A 24,182-nucleotide genomic window follows, 5' to 3' on the forward strand; every position below is an offset into this window, starting at 1 on the left:
ACTAGTAAATCGGAGGATGTCGTTGCTCCTCCTCCTCCTCCTCCTCCTCCTCCTCCTCATCATCATCATCATCATCATCATCATCATCATCATCATCATCATCATCATCATCATCATCATCATCATCATCATCATCATCATCATCATCATCATCATCATCATCATCATCATCATCATCATCATTATTATTATTATTATTATTATTATTATTATTATTATTATTATTATTTTTTTTTTTTTTTTTTTTTTTTTCTCTTTATCACAAGTTTTGTTGGGCTCCTGAAGTCTTGCATGCGTAGCGGGCTTGCTACCTGCAGCCTACAGTATCATGCTATCTGTTCTTTTCAGCTATCTAATACTCTCCTGATTATTCTAGCCGTGTCAAGGAGACACACCTTTTTTAACAGTTCTACTGGGCACTCTATTCCAATTTCCTTTATATTCCTCTTGATGTCTTCTGATACTGTCCCCAAGGAGCCAATAATAATTGGCACTATTTTCACCTTCATTTTCCATAGCCGAGCTATTTCGTACTTAAGAAGATTGTATTTATCTAACTTTTCACCTTCCTTCTTGAGTATTCGTGGGTCAAAGGAGCATGCAATACCAACTATATAGCATATGTGGTGCACCTTATCCACCACCACTAAGTTTGGTCTGTTATGCTCTAACACCTGATCTGTTTGGATTGGGAAATCCCAGAGGATTTTGCTAGTCTCTGACTCCGCCACTATCTGTGGTTTGTGATCATACCATGTCTTGCTTCTTTCTAGCCCCCACTTTTCGGACAGTTTCCAATGTAGCACTTTCGTTACCTCATCGTGTACCACAACTTGTAGTGGTTTTGGGCAAGTCTAGGGCATTCGTTCGTGATATGGGCAATGGTTTCATCCACTCTATTGCAGATGCAACACAACAAAGACACCTGCTCATTCCTAAGGTTGACCCTTCAGTTCGTGGCCAATGTTTGGTCTTGCGCTACCAGTATAGTGCTCTCGGTTTCTTTTTAGTGTTCCTTTCATCATCCAATCCCATCTATTTTTCCAGCAACTTCTGCTGTGGTTATATGGAATTGATTGTGTAGTTCCTTCTTGAGTAATTCTTCTCCATGTCCTTTTTGTACTTCTTCCTTTGTTTTTCCTTTTTTTCTCTCGTTCCTAATTTTCACTAGCAAGGTTTCCTTACTTTGGGCTAGGTATCTCATTAATCTCTCGAGTTCGATACGCACGCGGTCTTCCACACTTATCAGTCTTTTTCCTCTACTTCCTCTCTTCATCAGTGTCTGCACGTGGATAATGAGCTTCCTGCATCGTTAGGAGCTTTCTTGTCTTCCTGTCCATCTCCTTTAGCTCCTCTTCTGTCCACTTCTGAATTCCAGCGCCATACCGAACTGCTGTAACTGCGCGTGAGTTTATTGCTGAAATTAGGTTTCTGGCACTCAGCTCTGAAGCCAATATTTCTCTCACTTTGCACAGTTACTTTCTTTTTGTCTTTTCCTTCGTGTCGTTGTGTTTGATTCCATCTGCCTAAAGTATTCCCAAGTATTTATAGCTGGATTGAGGTTGAATTGCCTTCACCATTTCACCACTTGGCAACCACCATATGCCTTCTATCCTGACAAGCTTTCCTTGTCTCATCACCATTGTAGCGCATTTTGAGAGTCCAAACTCCATCTTAATATCATTGGAGAAAATCCGCACAGACTGGACTAGGCTCTCCAGTTTTTGTGAATAGCTTCGGGTCGTCCATGAATAGCAAGTGGTTCAGTTTTCCCTTACATCTTCCCAGATCATACCCCAACTTTGTTTTCCAGTAGTATTTCACTCAAGGGGATCATTCTTAGCACGAAGATCAGTGGGGACACATTGTTCCCCTGGAAGATTCCTCCCTTGAATTTCACCTCTCCTAATACTTGCTTTCCTGCTGTCAATTCCGTTCTCCAGTACTTCATGCTATTATTATTACCTCTGCCTTAGCGAAGGCGGTGGTATTGTTTTCAGTCGTGTATGTTTGTTTGTTTGTGGACAAGATATCTCAAGAACCACTGGATGGATTCGGATGAAACCTTCAGGGATGTTTGGCCTAGTGCCTGGCACGGACTGATTAGATTTTGGGATTGATTCGGTACCGAACAAGGATTCTAGATTATTTTTCCTGTTTTCTTTACTTAATTTTTGAGAGCAGTCGGGTTCATTTTTAGTATTCTCGTTTGTGAGAGCAGTCGAATTTATTTCAGATATTCTCATTTTAAAAATCATCTTTGGCTAATTGTTGAGAGGACGTTGGTGTTGCCTTGGAGGAGGTTTGCGCTCTCTCAGTACTCTTGCTATTATTATTATCATTGTTCAGTAGTTTTATTTATATAACGTGCTTTCACTTCACTACCGAGTGCAGCTCTGTGTGCCATGGGTATGTGCTGTGGTTTGCTGTGATGCTCTTATGGTTACTGTATTGAACGTGTTTTGCGTAGGATGTGTGCAGTGCCCAGTAGTGCAATTTTCTGTATGTTATATATATCTGTAAGTCCTGGTGTTTTTGTTATCTATTTGTCTTATTATTGTTATGATTATTATTATTATTATTATTATTATTATATGAAAGCTCACAGCTTATTTTGCTGGCTATGATGAAAAGTGTCAGCTGTCCGTAGCCAGCAGACAAAGGTGACACTTGTTTACTGGTCATGCTTCAAGAATCCTGCTAAGAATACTATCCGTTCAAGCAATGCTGATTTTTGTAGGTGTTTCTACCGTCACATTTGCACCAATTTTTTTTTACCCATGCTGGTAGTTGAGTGCTGATACTTCCAAGTGCATCAATTACTATTAGTATCACGTCTACACTCTTCATTGACCACACCCTTCGTATTTCCCATTTTAAATCGTCATAGTTGTTTATTTTTTCTTCTTCTTTCACATTGATCTTGTTGTCACCGGGGCATGCTATGTCGATTATCATACATGTTCTTTCTTTTTTATTCACCACAACAATGTCCAGTTTCCGATGTCTGGTCGGGTGATCGCACTGGATCATTGCACCCCACAGTATTTTGCACTTCTCATTTTCGGTGACTCCTTCTGGAGCTTGCTCTTTGTAGAACGTACATTCCACAGAGTTCCCAATGGATCATACTTGCCACATTGTCATGGCGTCTTTTGTATTTGCGTTGTGCCAATTTCGGGCATTCGCTAACGATGTACCATACTATTTCACCCCTCTCACTGCACATTCTTCATTTATCGCTATCGGTAGTGTTGTCTATTCTGCATTTCATATAGTTGGTCCTTAGAGCTTGTTGCTGAGCTGCGCATATGAGTGCTTCTGTCTCTATTTTCAGGTCTCTCCTCCTCATCTATATCCACCGGTCCTCTGTATCTGTATTGAGGACGGCGATCTGGCAGAATCGTTACCACGCCAGGCAAAATGCTTAGCAGTATTTCGTCCGTCATTACGTTCTGAGTTCAAATTCCACCGAGGTCGACTTTGCCTTTTATTCTTTCGGGGTCATTGAGTTAAGTACCAATGAGGCACTGGGATCCCCCAAAATTTCAGGCCTTGTGCCTTTAGTAGAAAGGATTATTATTATTATTACACTTTCATTTTAACAAAAAGGCCATATTATTAAAATATGAATGAATTGCTTAATAACATTCACCAAAACACCACTGCTCCTAAACAAAAGTCCCATAACTATTAGTCTTAATGCCAGTATGCTCTCAACCAGCTCGTGAGGCATAAGCACACATTAGAAAATAACAAGATGAATAAGCAAACCTCTGACTGACATCTATTATGCAGTCGATAAACAGAAAATAATGAAAGTTGTAGAAAGAAAGTGTAAATATAGAGTAAACGGCCACAGCCATCACTCGCAAGCGAATTTAGCTTGGTGACATATACTATGCGCTCAATAATCGGGTTAGTTAGTGTGCCTATTGCAATTGTGAGGAGACATATACACACTCCTGGCCCTACCTCCTTTGGCTCAGTATAACATCGAGAATGTCACAGCTGGATGGAGTAGGACCACACCAGCCCTCACGTGGTTCTCATTTCAGCTGATTCGACTGGAAGGACGTAAGAAGAAAAACACAGAAAAAAAAGCCTGCTGTGCTCAAGGACGCGGCGTACCACCGCCTCTAGAAGTCGAGCCTACAGCCTAATATTCGGGGGACTAACAAACAAACCACCAAACCAGGGACCTTCACTAACATTGCGTAGCAAAGGAAAAGATAGTAAGTTATTCTTCAGATGCTGTTCGTAAATAACCGATATTTAGAAAAATTGGTTCCAACCATCAGTAGTAGGTTCCACCCTCCCCCTCTTTCTCGCCTCTCTCTCTCTCTTCTCTCTCTTTTTGCCTCTGTCTTCTTCCTTCTTTTTCCCTTTCTGTTTCTCTGTCCCCTTCCTTCATTCTCTCTCTCTCTCTCAGTCGCTCTCTCTCTCTCTCTCTCTCTCTCTCTCTCTCTCTCTCTCTCTCTCTCTCTCTCTCTCTCTTTTTTTTCTCACTCCTCTTACATTGTTAATTCCTTTTGATAAAGTATAAACGTCAAGACGTCTCATTTCTTTTCCCTCTTTAAAAACATTAGGATTTTGCGTTCTGTCAAATATTTCGAAAAGCTGAATTTTTAACAATGCAAGAAAGATATTGCATTACTGCAGTTTTTTCTTATTATGTATGATATTCAAAAGCATAACCGTATAGTAATTCTATACAGTTAAAGATACTGCAGATGTATCTTACAACAAAAGATATTACAAGAATATCTTTATGTAATATCTGGTTTTTATATACATGCAGATATTATTATTCTTATTTCCTGTTATTTTATACACGTCTGATTACCATTATACATGTTCAGTCTTTGTCTCGCCCATAATTATTTGTTTGGAGTCGGGCTAAGTGTATGTTTATGAAAATACATGTGAAACATATTTACATATTAGTGATATGTATGTATGTATGTATGTATGTATGTATGTATGTATGTATGTATGTATGTATGTATGTATGTATGTAGTTAGGTAGGTAGGTAGGTAGGTAGGTGTATGTATATGTATATGTATGTTTTGACAATAAATTTGAAGAAAGCAGACGTATGGCATCAACCTACTTCGAGAAATGCATTAACTATTCCTCACACAATCGTTAAGGGAACACCACTAAAGGTTTTACAATCATTTGAATATCCTGGAAGCTATGTTAATTCTTGTGGAAATTCAGATATAGAGATACCTTCGCGCATACAACAGGCAGCATTTTTTGGTGGTTTAAAATCCATAGTATAGTCACAACGCCACATAATTGAAACAAAAATTATAGTCTATTCTGCTTTTGTCTGCTCATCTCTTCTGTATTCTTCAAAATCCTGGACAACTTATGTTCGCCATATCAAAACATTTGAGCGCTTCCATCAAAAGTGTCTAAGATACATCTTAAAAGTAAGCTGGGAATCAAACGCCCAGATACTGTTCTTAGCCAAGCAGGAATTCTTTCTGCTGAATCGCCTTTCATGAGAAACCAATTGCGATGGACAGGACACATCATCCGTATGGATGCTAAACGTATACCCAAACACCTTCGTGTATGGTGAACTGGCGGAGGTGAGCCGCAAGAATAGCATACCACGAAAAAGATTCAGAGATAATATTAAATCTTACCTTGGACATATCAATGTTCCATTTAAACGAATTGAATACTTTGCACACACATACACACACATGCACACACATACGCATACACACACGCACGCACGCACGCACACACACACACACGCACACACACACACACACACACACACACACACACACATTTGTTGTATGATCCTGAATGAAAACCTAGGGAGAGACAGGAAATTTGGGAAAGCTGCAAGAAAGAAGGCTAATCCATAAAAACATATTAAAAAGCAGATATCTGTAAGGTTTTTATCTTATTTCTGCCCATACTGATGGCAGTCGGGGTCGGATTTAGCCCTAGTGGTACCCCTGGACGAACTGGTTTAGGAATCTCTGCAATTTTGCTAATCCAAAGCATTAGATAATAAACAGGACCTCATTAAGTCTATGGACCCCTGACAGTCCCAAAACTTAAAAGGACCTCGGTAGATTCAGAAGAACTCGGTTAAATTTAAAGGCTATTTAAATTTTAAAAGGTTCAATAAATCAAAAGAGGGACGAATAATATAATGACCAGAAAATCAAACTCAACTCCTGTCATAATCTATTTTTGATTTGTTTTAATTAATTAAAATTCCGAAGATTATCTATCCCAGGCTTTTCTGACCATAATTATTAGTCAGTAAGATAACGATTAGTTCTTTTCATTGTGGGTGTAATATTAACGAAAATTTTTTGGTTCACTACATTTTTAGTGCCTACTATGCTATTTGTTATTTAGCAGCAGGCTCCAATCATCCTGATATGTTGTGATGTCCCTTTTGTGTTCATCCTCTAAAATTCTATATACCTCACGAGTCATCAAGCTCTGGTAGCAACAGTTAAACTATGCTTGGCTAAAGAAATATGATAAGGCCAAAACATGTTGTCCCCATCTTGCCAAAGGTGAGATTCATTCTCTACAGTATTCTAATGTTTAATTAGTTTTGATATCGAGATCTTTTTCACCTCATTTTAATCAGAATTAGCCATTTAACCATTGATTTTGTTTCACCTCATTATGGAAGTAAATTCAACTGATTAAAACTTATCTCACTACATTATGTTAGTCACCGTTTTACTAATTAAATTTAAATAAATTTATATATAATTGAATTACAATCATGGTTCAGCAAATTTGTTCTTGCAAATTTATACTATTTTCTTTTTCTCAGTTTTCTATTCATCATTCAGCCTTATCACCTATATTAACGTGCATCAAACAGATCTTGGGCTCGATCTTGAGGTAAGGGCTACACAACATTTACAAAACAACACTGAAAATCAATTCGAGCTCGTTTCCATATTTTTGACATGAACCAGCTGATAACAGTTTATGTCCGTTAATTTTATGCTTTACAAAAGAACTCAATGTTATGACAGAAATCAGCATTATAATCGGTTATCTAGCGCTTGATGTCATCGGTCAATCATCTTTGTTACCCATAGACTCGTTTTCCTTCCACCCAGCCTTCGAGAATGCGTGCACAGAGGGCCCGGGTCTCTGATAACATGGCTAAAATATTGCAGTTTTCCCATGTGATCAATCATTAGTAAATTTTGTTCCGTTCCCATCTTCTCCACGATTTAATCCTTCGTTCAAGAGGCCGTTTAACTGATCTGCAGCTTCCGAACACATTTAGTCGCTTTGTGTTTGCATAAAAGATCAGTAATAAGCAATTTTACAAATATCATGTATTGCTGTATGAATGCCTGTGTAACACGCTCGAGTGTTGTACAACTCTGTGTGTGTATATCTTTGTGGTATATGTGTGAGTGTATTTGTGGTGTATGTGTGTGTGTATGTGTGCGTGTGCGTGTCGCGTGTGTATGTGAGCGTCGTGTCTGTGTGAGTGTGTCGTGTATGTGTATGTGTGTATGGGTGCGTGTGTGTGTGTGCGTGTGTGTGTGTATGTGTGCGTGCGTGTATGTTATTGGTGTGTGTGCGTGTGTGTGTGTGTGTGTGTCTGTCTCTGTGTGTGTGTGTGTGCGTGCGTGTGTGTGTGTGTGTGTGTGTGTGTGTGTGTGTGTGTGTGTGTGTGTGTGTGTGTGTGCGCGTGCGTGTGTGTGTGTGTAAAGACAACTGCTGTGTGTAAAGATAACTTCTTGTCGCTTGAAAATGTCCCCGCTACAGATATGTCGCTAGCTATGTGGAAAACTATCGAAGCACAGATTTACTGTCACCACCTGCGATAGACAAGGTATGTTATATGAATAGATGATGACCGCTTACTAAAATACGAGCAATGTAGATCGTTGAGAAATGGGACAGGTTTCTAATATAATCTGAAGATTGTTTATTTCAGAGTATGGAGAAAAAAGCTTGAGACAAAGGCAAAGCTGACATTTCCTTCTTCCAATAAAATTCTGCATAACATAATCATAGCAGATATGTGGCCGAAAAATATGTCGTTGATGAAGTTTTTCAACGATAACTGTACATCCAGTTTAGATACTTTCGTCTTTATTTAGCAAATAAAGACGAACAAGATATCTACGAACTAGCAAATAATTAGAAGTTTACCAACAAAAGGAAATACATCTATAATGAGTGAGGTGAACAATGCTTGGAAATAAAATACTGCGGGTGAAACCTGCTTAATGGTCTGTAAATCTCTAAAGGTATTTAAAAAACAGCGTATATATAGATATATATACATACATATATATTTATCTCTCTCTCTCTCTCTCTCTCTCTCTCTCGACATCGACATCGACAAACAGACAGAGATATATTCTGTTGTTGAAATCAGCTGAGCTTTGGACGCCAATGAGGTTAGAAAAATATAAGAGAAAGAAAACGTCTCTGAACCATTAATATGGAGTTTGCAAATCCTGTACCGAAGATAAAGATACACTTTCAGCTTCATAACTACTGTTATTGAACCACCAGGATACGTACCAACCCGCATGGGACAAAGTATGGCTAAATTTGTGTTCCTGAGGAGAGAACGCAACTCCTTCATTCATATACTGCAAATGGTCACGATGTCTGGAACAATAAGAATTTGCATGACCTTCCTAAGATTTAAGGATCATGAATAAAACAAAATGTTTTTCTTCATAACCTTTCTACTAAGCAGGCGGACGGTCAAAATTAATTCTAAATTAAAAAGAGAAAAAGGAAACATACATATACATAAGATAGTAGTAAATAAGGAAAAAGAAACTTCTTACAGTTTGATATTAATAACTATTACTCTTTTGTATGTCCAAAATACTCCAGCAAGACCCATATTGACGCTTGAAAATTTCCCCGCAACAGACATAATTATCATTTTTATCAGCACGTAGTACACTTATTTCTTTCAATGATAATTATTGAAATCAAGCATCTGATTATAATAATTCTGATATCCCTATGGGCTCATCCGTCTTAGCTTAATTTGAATTGATTTAATTTCTGTTAGTTACTTAGCACAATTATGTAATCATAAATTTGGTGAATTTTTGTCTTAATTAAACAGCTGTTGAATACAATTAACTTTATGTGCAATTTATGCTTTCCTGCTTTTATGCAAAGTACACAAATACGCGCGCACACACGCACACATAAACATACACATATACATATATATATACATATACATACATATATGCACACAGAAGCGATAATTGAATGATTCAAGGATCTACCAAACAAATCCACCACCAGATACATACATTCATACATATAAACATACATACATACATACATACATGCAAACAGTCACATATGTGTGTGTATGCGTGTATGTGTATGTGTGTGTATGCGCGTGCGCGCGAGATGTCTTCATCTCACAACAATAGTCATATAATTGCTTTCATGCGTACGTTTGCATGAATTTATGGATGTACTATCTGTTTATTTTCATATCAATGTGTGAATCTATAGTTATCTGTTCTTATATAGGCACTTGTATAGCGATATATGAATGTTTGTAAAATTGCTTTTACTGATCTTTACGGACAAAATTTGAACAAATACTCCTACAAATCAGAGCAAGGTTGATACAAAGCCAAAGCAAAACTGATAATATGCCATCGTTCGCTTTCAGACATTTCACATTTTAAACCATATATATGTACAGGGAATATTTCATATTTCATTGAAGCTAGATGTACTGGTGAAATTAGCGACAGCACTGCAAATAGAATTATAGTCTGCAACTATCAGAAATCCGTAGGTAAAATATTGATATTAGTATAATAAACATATCCAGATTGAATGAAACTGTGCTTTAGAAATTGTAATAACCGAGATAGATGCGTGAATTGTGTGCCGACAGCACGTATTCTTATTTGTCTTCTCTTGGAAGATAGCATAAGACACAATCGAGAAATTGATGTATTGATAACGTAAATAATTGAACAATGCGAAGCCATGTCAAAGCACTGAGAAAATCAACGAAAAAATACAATAAAGCAATATAAAAGTGGTAAAATGGTGACAATTCTCAAATAGAAACTAGAACCTGGAAAGGAATCATTTCCAAGCAATGTAAAAATTATACAAATTATGAAAACGGTAGGATGGCAGCATTGTTAGAAGAGACATTAAAAATATTGTAACTACGTGACTGATTCTGTAGAAATTCTACAATGAAAGAATCTTACAGCAGGAAAAAGAAAATAAATAACGTAAGGAAGGAGGTTCTTTTATTCATTTTAAAACCATTCAAGTACGCTGGAATTAATAAATGATTGCATAAAAAATATTTGTTCTTTTTCTAAAAAAAACATAATTGTTATATTGTGAGGAAGAGAGAAGTATGTGCATGGCGTTATAATTCACATTTTTTAAAAATTTTATTTAGTCTTTGTTATGTCATCTCTCAAAAATATATTTTACTGTTCACAGACCACATATATTGAAACTGATATTTTCTCTTAGACAAATATGAATGGAAAAAAATACGCGTTAGAAGCATGCGTTTAGTGATCTAAGTTCACGATGTGGTCTTAATTCCAGATTATAGCCATCTTCGCATACAAATGATAATGTTCTTGATGGACTGTTATGTAAATTTTGATGTGCGAACGCACACTTGTTCTGTCAACTGAGCAACTTGTTCACTAGTGTGCATGTGGTTCAGTATTCCACAGCCAAATGCAGTCCATCCGTCGGACTTTTATACAGCTTTCGGTTGCTAATATTTACTCAAATGACTTAAACCGTCCCGAGGCTATAGTAAATACATTTATCCAACAAGCCATGTAGTCTTATCGAACCCAAGACTTCGTGGATGCGATGTGAACTTCTCAACCATACAGCTATACTTGTGTCTACAGATAACGTTCTTTTGTAAGATATGAGCAACACACACTTCTATTTTCGTTTAACTGTAAATACTACGCCTGGTTTCAATGCAAGAAAGCAATAAAGCACTTCGCTGAAGTCATTTATTGCTTTCGAGAAATGAATGAGCATTAACACTTGCCATACCTTGATAGATTTCATTATTCTTGTTGTTATAAGAAACCAGTCGCTGTTAGAAGAAAATAATGCAATGACAAGTCTTCGGGAGACTCGGTGTGGACGTTCTAGAGTTTGATGTCTCATTCACATCTATCATTTCTAATCTCAGCATATAACCAAATTTTGTCTTTTGTGGCTGATCATATCAATAAATACTAGTAATGCGCTTAGACCAAACAAAATTGTTTCCCCTATATATACTCTCTCTCTTTCTCTCTCTCTCTCTCTCTCTCTCTCTCTCTCTCTCTCTCCATTTCTCACACACAAACACACAAACACACACACAATATACATATATACATACGACATATATATATTATATATATGTGTGTGTGTGTGTGTGTGTGTGTGTGTGTGTGTGTGTGTGTGTGTGTGTGTGTGTGTGTGTGTGTGTGTGTGTGCGCGTGTGTGTGTGTGTCGGTCAGTAGTACGAATATCCGAAAAAGAAGCACACACTACTAAAACATTAGACCAGTAATATATAATAGTACATTTAGAAGGTTGTTAGTTATGGCCGGTCAGAAAGTGACCATTGGTTTCGCGCTTATAAGCCGCTTAGTTGTACAGGCGACTCGTCTGATTCAAATGGCCTCCGGCTATACATACGTACACACCTTAAAATACTAGGTTTCACAGAAAAAGAGCAAAAGAAGTTGACGCGGATTCTCCAAATCCAATCTATTATTGGCACAGTGAAGATTTGTAAGACATTCCGAAAATTATCCATCTGAGATTCTTATGTGAATAAGTGCACCCACTTGGGTGTATGCATCGACAGCTCAACCTACACACCAACTCAACCACATATTTACAAACACCGGGAACTCTCTTAACTCAAAAAGTCTTGTTGCTTTGTTAGCTACCGATTTGAGCTCTCTCAAGAAGAACTTAAATTAAACTCAAAGAAAAAACATACATCTATACATACATACATATGTGTGTGTGCATGTATATGCACACGAATTGCACGTGCATATATATATACACACACATTCTTTTTTTTTTTTTTTTTGATTTATATTCTTGAGTCCTAGGACTTATAGGCTCGCTTGCCCAGTTTCCATGGCGTATAAGTGACCGGGATAACAACATTTCCCCTGAACAGAACGCCAGCCTGTTGCGGGGCTCAAGGCAACGCTAGGTTAAACATTAATCAAAATAAGCACGTGCTTAGGGTATCAAGGGAAGGTAGGGGCGCCACAGAAATAGTAAATGGTTTACAGCACAACAGAAATCACTTTAAACTTGCTAAAATAATATTCGGGATGCCTTACTTAAGATTAATTTTGAGGATATGATCAAAGACTTTGCAATTCAAAAAAGTAGGAGGAAACTTTTCAAATATTAATAAAGTGGAAGTATACAAAACTAAACATTATTTTTCCCTCTTATTGTTTTGCTTTGTTTTGAAAAATAATTTATTTTATGATTTGTTATTGTTTATATTTTGAATCACATAATCTTTTGTGGGGGCACCAAAATCTTTTAAGTGCTTAGGGCCTCGATGGATCTTAATCTGGCCTTGGCTCAAGGCCAGCAATTTAGAACAGAGGGGACAAGTAGTCGGTTACATCGTATCCGATACTTCACTGGCACTTTATTTCATCGACCACAAAGGGTTGAAAGATAAACTTGATCTGGGCGGGATTTGAACTCAGAACGTAAAGAACTGGAAGAAAAGCCTTAAGCGTTGTGTCCGACATGCTAAACGATTCTGCCAGCTGACCGTTTTACCTATACGCGTACAAATACGCATATATGCATACGCACACATACACACACGCACACGCACGCACACACGCATACACACACACCTTTGCATGTATGTATGTATGCATGTATGTATATATATATATGTATGTATGTATGTATGTATCTGTACACACACATTGTTAGTGAGGTAGATCAGTAGGAAGGGTAAATATTTTAAAACAAATTTCGTATCATATCCACTATAATAATAATAATGGTTTCAAATTTCGCCACAAGGACAGCCATTTTGGAGGAGAGGATAAGTCGATTACATCGAGCCCCCCCCCCTCCCCAGTTTTTCTCTGGTACTTGATTTATTAACCCCGGAAGGATGAAAGGCAAAGTCAACTTCGGCGGGATTTGAACTCAGAGCATAAAGACGGACGAAAAGCCGCAAAACATTTTGCCGGCGTGCTAACGATTCGGCTCGCTCGCCGCTTTACATATACATGTACGCGCACAAATACGCGTATACACCCACGCACACACACACACACACACACACACACACACACACACACACATACATACATACATATACACACATGCATACATACATACATACATACATACATATATCCATACATGCGTACATACACACACACACATACAAATATAAATACTTATGTGTACACACGTATACACACACACATTGTCAGGTAGATTAGTAGGAAGGGTAGATATTTTAAAATAGATTTCTCATCATATCCGCTGTAATAATGATACTTCATGTTCCTGCATTTAAATCCTCTCAGGAACACACTTTGCATATCTGAGGTCGATAAAATCGCATATACACAAAATTGAAATTATCATTTATTTATTTTTCCCCAAAAACATGTCTAGTCAAGGATTATATTGGTTGGCTGGGTTTTTTTTTTTCTTTTACTTCTTTTCTTTTTTTTTTGCCATAGATTTAAGAGTAGTTTCTCATACAGACTGAAAACAATCGGAGACAAAGATATTATTTAAACAATATTGATAGACTATCAGCAGGCACTGGATTGTATTCTATGTTCTTTTGTTCTTGAAAACATGTAAAATGTACGGTTTGAATGAAATAAAATCGGAAACAATCTTTCAGATAATCATAACAAATTGGAGTGTGATCGTTGTTTGCTCAAGTAGAGTGTAGATCTTGTTTACTCAATTGAAGTATTGTGTTGTCTTTGTTTTTCAGAGTAGAATGTAAATCTTGTTTACTCAAATGAAGTTTTGTCTTTGTTTTCTCAAGTGGAGTGTAGGTCTTGTTTGCTCAACTGGAGTATTGTCTTTGTTTACACAAATGGAGTGTAAGTCTTCTATACTCAACTGAAGTGTATATAAATTTTGTTAAACTGGAGTGTAGGTCTTGTATATTCAATTAATGTGCAGACTATATTTAATTGGAGAGTTCTTACTTGGAGGGTAGACTTTGTTTAACCATTCGGAGTACAGGGATTGTTTACTCAATCGGGGGAGTAGGTCTTGTTTATTAAATTAGATGTTGAAGCTTGTTTATTCAATTAAAGGGTAGACTTCGCTTTCTCACTTGGAATATAGGTCTTGTTTACTCAATTAGAGTGTAGAAACTGTCTGATCAACTGGAGTGTAGAACCTATTCATGCCGTTGGACTGTGGGGTTTCTTTACTCGAAGTCTAAGTCCTTTTTAGACAACGGAATATAGGGACGATTACACAGTTGGAGTGTAGATCGTAATCGAACTCTGTTTACTTAAATGCAATGATTTGCTGCATGTTTCTTGTCTCTTTCCTTTATCTTTTCTATTTTTTATGATCTTTGACTAAATCTGTGGAATTGTTTGACAGCCTTTGTCTGTGGCATCATTTGTTAATTTTTTTCTTTTCTTTTTTTTTTAGGTTTTAGGTATTTATTTTCTGGTATTAAGTAACTATAGCCTGTGCTACTCAAGGCAGTCCTGGAGTTTTCACCATCAACTTACAAAAAGAACACAACATAATTCACTAATTACGTACCGCTCCCCAAAAGATACACTAATTATGTGCCGCTCCCAAAAAGTGAGTGAAGGGCTGTCCACCCCTCACTCGCTCACTCCTTTAGTAACGCTTGTATTAACAGCGCTCTGAATGATCTACCAATATTATGGCATGCTTCAATATAGTCTGTGACACATCTATTGGCACGAACTTTTCGCCCATCTAAATATAATCGACGATTTGTATTTCAACTTTAGCACTGTATCATGTCATCACATACAAGTTTCTTAACTCTCGGTTTATTCATTTTATTCAACTGTCAATAGTAGCATGAGATAGAACAGATTGCTACTCTAAGTAGTGGGATCGTTGAATAATTCATGACGACGTCAGCTTTTAGTGTGTTGTTTAAAGATCATCCTGTGAGCAAACAGGAAAGCTTGTATTAGCCAGACTGCTTAACGTTCTGAGAAACAAGGTAAAAACCAAATACATTTTCTATTAAAAGCTGTAAATAAATTAGGGAGAATAAAAATAAAGCCATAAACCTTTCCTTTTGATGGGGTCTAGGCAGACAGTATTGGTGTGACGGCAGTGTACTCCGAGTATATCACTTACCCCACTAATTGTCGGGATCCTGCGATTGGATGGGGATTTAGGCTCTATTAAGCCATGCTTTCCCCATTGCATTTTGTCGCGGATCGTCAGTCGACAAAATCTACTCAGTATCTAACTAGTACGAAAGGCAAATTTGAACTCTACAATATTTGAGCTCAGAACATAAAGAGTCGGAATAAACGATGCAAGGCATTTTGTCCGACGTTCCAACGATTTTTCTAATCCAATGTTCTGATATAACATAAAATTAGATAAGATTTAAGCAAATTGTTTGTTTTCACAACTTCTTAAATTTTGAGCTAATATCATTCCTGTCATCTTGATTAAACATTATGCGAATATTATTTCCAATAAAAGTTTAACAAAATCTAAGGCCAAAAAGGAAAAACAGTAATCATAAAATTAGTCAACAATCTAAGATCATAGATCAGGAGTTAAACATCAATTCTATCGAATCGGAAGATTGGAATAAAAGCTGACCTCACTAGAGATAGAGGGTGAAGGAGAAAGGATCTTTAGAAAACTCAGCCAACTGGATGAAAATTCTATTTTTAGTTTGGAAATATTCCACTATTTGCATGTTATCAAGAGGAACTCAATTTGAAACGGCATAACTTAAATAAGCTCGAAGCTAATACGACAATTTTTGAATATTAATATAAATTGTGACTGTGAAGCAGAGACCATTCACTTTGGAATATAACAATATATTGAAAACATTCGTGACTCTACAACATTTTTCATTGATTTCTGTAACATTATAAACATTAGAGTTGTCAAGCCTCTAAAATTCATGTATGATTTGTATGCAATGTTTACAATGCTAAAACAACAACATCAAGAAACTGGAAGACTAATCTTATTGAGAAGTCTACACTCACAAAGGCATAGGCGAGGATAAGAGTAAACTTCTCAAGTGTAATATGTTTGATGAGACAAAAATATATATATCACAGGTTGAGATTGCTTCTAAAAACAAAACTGTGTAACTCCATATAAACTGAATAAATAGAATAATACTACAATATTTTTTTAAGCAGGTGTATGTTTCAACTGTAGTATAATTGAATGAACCAAAACATTCGTCACAGAAAAGAGCTTCAAAACATATTTATGTGACATACATGATTCACAAACGAATACCGACTAGCTGTGTGTATTTGTTTCTGCTTGATGTATATCTAGATGTAAACAATTTTGGAATGTTATATTTGACATTTCAGTAAACAGAGCTAGGTAAAGAAAAATCTATTCAATCAAAGAGGTCTTCCCGCGCATCCCCACCCACCACTACCAAAAAAAAATCATAGATTTGACATCTGTGAGTCACATACTCAAAACAAAATCCAAACCAAATTAGCTGAAAGACTTCTCAAAGAGCAAATAAAGAAAAAGAAAATCGCTGCTGTGAAGTCCCCAACAACCATTAAGCTTTTATACAATTTTGGATTCGTTCAGGAAAAGTCGATTGCTTGAATGTGAAGCACAGGTTTCATAGAAAAGTAAAGAGTATTAAAGTAGAAGTTTGCGGTCAGAACCTTGCAGCTATCACAATTCATAATGATTTCTTACATTGATACGAAGCAGGGAATTTGGATGAAAAGAGAGCACTCGAAAGGGGATAGAACAACAAAAAAGACGTACTTTGAATTAATGCTCATAAAAACCAAATCTCTCATCGCTAGAATGAGATGGAGAGCAACTACTTTGATAAGAATAAGGGGATCTCGAAATCCATGTATGTACGTATGTATGTATATATGTATGTGTGCGTCTTAGTGTTTATATTTCCCCCTCTACCATCGTCACTGTAACTAAATCTGCGGTTTAGCAAAAAAGAGACCAGTAGAATAACTATCAAACTTAAAAATAAGTACTGTGGTTGATTTGTTCGAATAAACCCTTGAAGGTGATACTCCAGCATGGCAACAGTCCAATGACTGGATCAAGTAAAAGGTAAAATATAAAACCACAAAAATGTGCGACAATAACCCCCTGTTATACAAAGGCTATGTTGACATTTATTTCCGTTAAGTAAACCGGGATATTGAAAATTATGATTTTGTCGTCCTTAGATCCCGAGTCATAGTTCTCCAGTTCCTGAGAAGTGATAGCATAAACTCCTGTCCCAGTTCTTTAGCTGGTCATCTTGTTCTCCTATAGTCGAAAATCTGATTAATAAAGCCGAGAGACAATATAAACTGCCAAACTTTGACCTATTGAGCAATGATCTTAATAAGATAATAATTTTACTCGTAATTCTAAATAAAAAATTAATTATAAATATAAACGTTGTATATCACAATAATTCCTTGTTATACATTGCCCAGACACTATTTCTTTAATTGGTCGCTAATTGGACCAAGTAGAGTCTCTTAGCTACCTGTCACTCATTCTGTCACTACTTCTCTCATTTAATAACACACACATACGCGCACGCACGTACGCACGCGCGCACGCACAGTACATACATAAACTCAAATTCTTGGTCATATCCTGTAATATTATTAACCGTAAAACAAAACTCCAGTCACTAACACACTGCAACCAATGATTCACTAATGTGCTGTGTCATCAATATGTCTTTTACCGATACTTCTCTAAACTTGCTGACTGTCTTCCACTCCCTCCCAAATTTTATCGATAAAATCTGCTTTTCCTTCTTTTGTCACGTCTGTTACATTTTAGCTTAGTATCCTGAAGCAAACATTTTCACAATTCTGCTTCCATAGAATTGCACCCGGTCGAGAATTCACTCCCTTGATATTGTTATCCCTCCTACTACATGCGCCAGCTTATAGAATTACAAATCAATGCGGGAGGTTCTATGTTGTTAGCTGAAATGCGAGAAATAAAAACTAAAGCTCATCGCCTTCAAATCATGTCCTCTCATCTTAAAAAAAAAAATGGGTAAGTCACTTTTGGTAATATAGTTCAAGAGACAAGGTGTCCGGGAAAAAATGAATGGATGACTATTGTTGGAACGCATTTGATGATCGGTCTACACAGGTGTTTCTCAACCATTTTTTATCTATGGACCCCTTTGTTTACCCTTTTACTCTGGTGAACCCCATAACCGTTTGATGTTTCAAAATAGTTTTATAGAGATGTCTTTCCACATTCTCATTTTGTTTATCACATATTCACTTGTGTCGGTTGAACTACACAAAACATCATGGAAAGAAATCTAGTTGTTTCTTGCAATTAATACATCTAAGGCAAAATTTTTTCATGGACTTTTAAAATACTACAGTAGATTCCCAATTTATTATTTTGCTAGCGTGCCCTCCCCACCCCACCCAAATTTTATATGGATCTTCAGGTGTCATGTGGACCCCGTTTGAGAAACACTGGTCTACACAATGAGGACTGACATGGAACTAAACTTCTGGTAAATCAAATTACATATTACCAAACCATTCATGTTACCTTGTCTAGGAATGCCTGCACTAGACCTTTAGGGGACATTTTTGACGAAAGATATTTGCTTTTTATTTTAATTTATTTTTATCATATTTTATTTCTATTTCAGTGCTGCGATCTGACAAAATTATTACAGGATCGAGGAAAATGCTTTGCAGTATTTCTTCTGACTCTAAACTTTTCAACTCCTGCTGAGATGGACTTTGCCTTTTATCCTTTCGCAGTCGATAAAATACAGTACTAGTCAAGTACTCGAGTCAATGATATCGACTAACTAGTTCCTCACCAAATTTCTGACCTTGTACCTAAATCAGAAACCATTAGCTAAGTTCAAATGCCACTGAGATCAACTTTGCCGTTCATCCTTTCGGAGTCGATAAAATAAAGTAACAATCAAATGTTGGGTTCGAAGGAATCGACTGGCCCCAACTCTTCTACAAATTGCTATCCTTGTGCCTAAATCAAGAAACATTTTTATTTTATTTTGATCTTTTTTTTTAAAGTTATGACAGCAGCCTTCTTGTAATGAGTCAGCACAGAAAGTAGGAATCAGAAACGGATGAAGTGGTTTCAATCTTGTCTCACAGCTACAGTTTTAATTTGTTTTAGTCCTGGTGTGGTTGGGTTAACATTCTACTTAATCAAAGATTACGTCAGTTATCATATAGCTGAACAGGTTTATAGGTTCATGCATTATTTGTTCTGCTTTTGTATTATTACATTCTCCACCACCAACAACCCCACTCCCCTCTCTCTCTCTCTCTTTCTCGCTCTCTCTCGATTTTCGTGACGATAATCATGTTTCCAGATTCGCAACATATATTTAATTAGCAATCAAATCAAAATTGAGTGAGGTTTGGCGGTTGTGTGATGTTGATCGTAGCTGTAGTAATAATAATAGTGGTGGTAATAGCAGTTGTAGCTGTAGTGTGAGTGTCGTCGTTGTTGTTGTTGTTGTTGTTGTTGTTGTTGTTGTTGTTGTCGTCGTCGTTGTCGTCGTGGTAGTGGTGGTGGTTAGAGTGTGAGTGAGAAGAATGAAAAGTAAGCAGCTCATCCGTCATCGTCGAAACTCCCTAATGTGTCAACTTCGATGCACGCAGTACAGACACGCACGCAGGCGAGTGCACGCACGCACACACACACACACACACACACACACACACACACACACACACACACACACACACACACACACGTATACGCACGCACATGCATGCTTGTGTGTCTGTATACGTTCCATCGATCTCATATTCTTCGGAAAGAATTCAATACTATTTTTAATGGCTATTCCATGTCATTCCTGCTTTATGTCTTAGAATGATGTAGGCACGCGAACTTTTCTTGGTTTGCCTGACAGTTCTCTCTTTCTCTCTCTCTCTCTCTCTCTCTCTCTCTCTCTTTCTCTCTCTCTCTATCTCTCCTTCTCTCTCTCTTTCTCTCTCTCTCTTTCTCTCTCTCTCTTTCTCTCTCTCTCTTTCTCTCTCCTAACTTCCTCTTGTTCTGTCACTCATTTCCCCGCTTTCTTTCTCGGTTTCTTCTCTCAAGATTTGGATATTTAAAATCTCGTGTATGAATCAGGAATTATTTCAAGTGGTTTATCTTCTCCTTCATGCGGTGTCTTTTCTATCTTTCATTTCTAGCAGAGACATGTAGTGGATCACAGGAAGAAGGTGTTGTCTCTTTAGTTGGCTCGATTTAGTATGGTTGTTAGTACCGAAGGACTTGTTCATGTCAATATATCAATATATATATATATACATATATATATGGCAAGACTTCCTTTTGTATCCTCCCCCCCACCAAAAAAAAACACCCTTTTTTTTATCTAATTTTTTTTTCTACACAAACCCCCGTTTTCGGCTACGAAGAATACGAACCTGCAAAAAAATTGGCAAAAATCGGCATTTTGAAATTACCCCCACCCACCCTCCCACACACTAAATCCTTCATTTTTAACTTTTTTCAGAAAAATTTTTTTTTTTCCCAAAATATGCGGAAAAATACGGAGATTATTATTCTGAAAAATATTTCCCAAAAGTTTTCTACTTAGGGTTATGGTTAGAGTTTTAGTGTTAGGGTTAAGGGAAAAAGTGAAAAATGAAGAAATTGGGGGAGTAAGGGGGGGGGGGGCAAAAAATTTCAAAATTCCGATTTTTGGCAATTTTCCGAGAAAATGGTGGGGCAGGAGGAAGTCTTTTCATATATATATATATATATATATATATATATATATGTTTGTATGTATATATATATATAATGCAATAGAAGCAATTCTAGATTAAAATCTTTATGTCACGTACCTGATGTATGTGTTTCGTTGATAAGTCAGCGGCTGTAATAATCGTCTCGGAAAAGATCCCTTTATAGACGTAGTGTGTTAAAAACGCAATGTATGAGAAATATTTAGTCAGTGTGCATTAAATAGATTTCTAGGCTAAATATTAATGCTAAACTTAGTTGTTTTCCAACCAATAAGTCCGTTGTTCAACACCAGTTCCTGTGCTGGTAGCTTACTGAATGCGATATAAATTCTGTACTGAATGTCAGTCTATTATAGGTTGCTTAGGCAGCATATTGGTAGCATATTGGTAGATTAGCTAGAGCGAAGGAAAAATGCTTTCTTGTACATTGTTTCAGGTCTTTCGAATTTGAGTTCAAATTTCGCCAAGCTCAGCATGGCAGAAACGTTAGCCCGCCGGGCGAAATGCCTAGCGGTATTTCGTCTGCCGCTACGTTCTGAGTTCAAATTCCGCCGAGGTCGACTTTGCCTTTCATCCTTTCGGGATCGATTAAATAAGTACCAGTTACGCACTGGGGTCAATATAATCAACTTAATCCGTTTGTCTGTCCTTGCTTGTCCCCTCTGTGTGTAGCCCTTTGTGGGCAGTAAAGAAATAAGATCAGTATTGCTTTTCATTCTTTCTAAATCGATAGATAAAGTACAAGTCCAGGACGTCGAACGAGATACTTCCTGATATTTGTTTCAAATCTTTATGTTCTGAGTCCTTGAGTGTAGATTTAATTTTCTGCGTTTTGGCTTAGTTTATTATGTTGCAAGCATTCGGACCAGACTTCGGACTTGAGAACAATTATCACCCTTTCTTCCATCTGTCTCCTGGACCTTGAAAGAAAAAGAAAGGTGGATGTTCTAGATACTGTCTTTTCTCCCTTCTGATTCAACGATAACAAAACAAGGGAGGTGAATTCAGTTCCACAAGTCAACCAAATATTCGAGAATATCTCAATACCATTGCTGTATTAAGCGATAGAGCATACTACTCTGCAATATCCGCTTACTGCTGGTTGGACTAGTTCCTTTAGATTTAACTCTCTGCCTGTCCAAAGCATGTTCGTAAGTTTGTCCGAAACATCCAAGCTTGTTTACAGACATTTAGTTAGCCCTTTTTTCATACATTCTGAGTAATATAAAGCTTTTCTTTCATAAGTCCCAAGTCACTCTAATGGATGAAAAAACCGTATATGATGCATGGACGCCCAGAAAATATATCCTATGTATCACATACGATACACAGAACAAGCAAAGGGTTAAGTGTTTTTACTAAAACAATGAAACTACAGTGGCAGAATAGCAACCGACTTCTCATCTGGTTGTTTCTTACTATTTCATTCAGTCACTTTTACCGTTCTTCAGATCAAAGAGAGTACATACGTAATCGCTGCAAAGTGATTTCAATCTTTGTAGAGAGCCAGTCATTAGCTGCTACGTAAGCAGACTTGCGAGCGTTCGCGTTTAGGTTTTTATACATGCAGTTCTGTAGAATCTGATGTAATATCTCACTTGAAGGAATATATCTAACGTATTTTGTTTAGTCAGAAGGCTCAGTTTTATCAGGTGGCTAATACTTAGTAGGTTATATTATACAGAAAAATTAGAAACAAATTACGAACGATAATGGGGATTTAGATGTACGATGGACGAGACCAGACGTAATACAACTTGCAAAAAGAAGTTTTAAATTTAATAATAAACACCAGCATCCATCCATTCTGTGTGTTTGCTTATTTTCTATTAAATTATCTTTGAGCTACCAGGGTACAATCAGGACCTACCACGATTTAATAAATATGGAAAGCAAAATCGAACACCATAAGATTCGTGCTAAAACGTAGAGGAACAGAATTAAAGTGTGTAAGAAAACATTTTGTCGATATTTTGTATTCTCTAGCCACTCCTGGTGCAAACTTATTGTTTAAAGAGTATTATGCTCAGATAACTGCTCTTCAGTTAATAAGCATACACAATAGCCGGACCTGTGGAAATTCCATGGGAAACATCACTTATTCATCTTCCCTTTGCAGTCACATTAATGAAGTGAAAGAAATATAACACTCAAAGCAGAACACAATATCACCCCTACCCCCACCACTACCATGACAACCTACAAAACAAAAAAGCAAACAAACAAATAACTATTCCCACCACCACCAACAAGAACAACAACACTAGTGGCTAACACCACAACTCTAAGGAAATAACTGTCGCCTCCACCACCACCCCACCACCGCCGCCGCCGCCACCACTACCACTACTACTACTAATACTGCCAGCAGCAAACAAACAAACGACCGTTACAAAGTGTAACAGTTACCTTTTGAATATTGAAATTCATGAAGACACTGTCCAGATTCAATTTTCGCATGCGTTAAAATCGTGAATAATTTCTTTTCTTTTTTTTTTATCGCCAAATAAAAAATAAAAAATTCGCCGTCGTTTCTTTAACATAATCTCAGAATACATGTGTGCAGTATTATGTTAGCATTTTGTAGCTCACATTTTAAAATTCGAATGTCAGCTAATGTTTCAAGGTTTTTGACAATGTACTATGTATATATACATGCATATATGTGTATATTTAAATCACTCAGAACTTATTTTAACTAAGTCTGTAGACGTTTGACCGCCTTCTATTTTAATGCGACAAATGCATGTCTAAAGTAATTTCTCATAGTTAAGGTTCTATTACAATCTGACATATCAAACTTGAAATCATTAATGTACATCACATATTTACGAGTAAATTTCAAATTTTACTCAACAACAGTGAAATTTCTTTGCGGTTTACGGGAAATGTATTATTGGTTTCAAATTTAGGAACAATGCCAGTTATTACAGGGAAGGGAGGGATCTTTCTGATTTGGCGGGCACCACTTGTTTTCTGAACGAAACATTTTCAAACTTGGGACACTGGTAGAATGTGTCATATAAAACATCCTTTACTCTTACAATTTTTTACATGAAATAACTTGGAATACAAAATTTTTTATCTGTTCTATAACACAAAATATACAAGTATACGAAGTTTGAAAGTGTTTCGGT

At 36.9% G+C, this 24,182-nt stretch overlaps 1 long non-coding RNA gene across 1 annotated transcript in view; it reads left to right on the plus strand.

The window, feature by feature from the left end:
* The window catches only part of LOC106877081 (uncharacterized), a 38,997-nt gene extending 19,712 nt beyond the window's left edge, over positions 1-19,285 (plus strand). The window contains exon 2 of the long non-coding RNA XR_008265986.2: positions 18,954-19,285. This is a non-coding gene — a long non-coding RNA (uncharacterized LOC106877081). The remainder of the gene's footprint in view (positions 1-18,953) is intronic.
* The last annotated feature ends 4,897 nt before the right edge of the window (positions 19,286-24,182 follow it).

Source organism: Octopus bimaculoides, chromosome 1, assembly GCF_046866305.1.
Source record: "Octopus bimaculoides isolate indiv1 chromosome 1, ASM4686630v1, whole genome shotgun sequence".
Taxonomy (NCBI): Eukaryota; Metazoa; Mollusca; class Cephalopoda; order Octopoda; family Octopodidae; genus Octopus; species Octopus bimaculoides.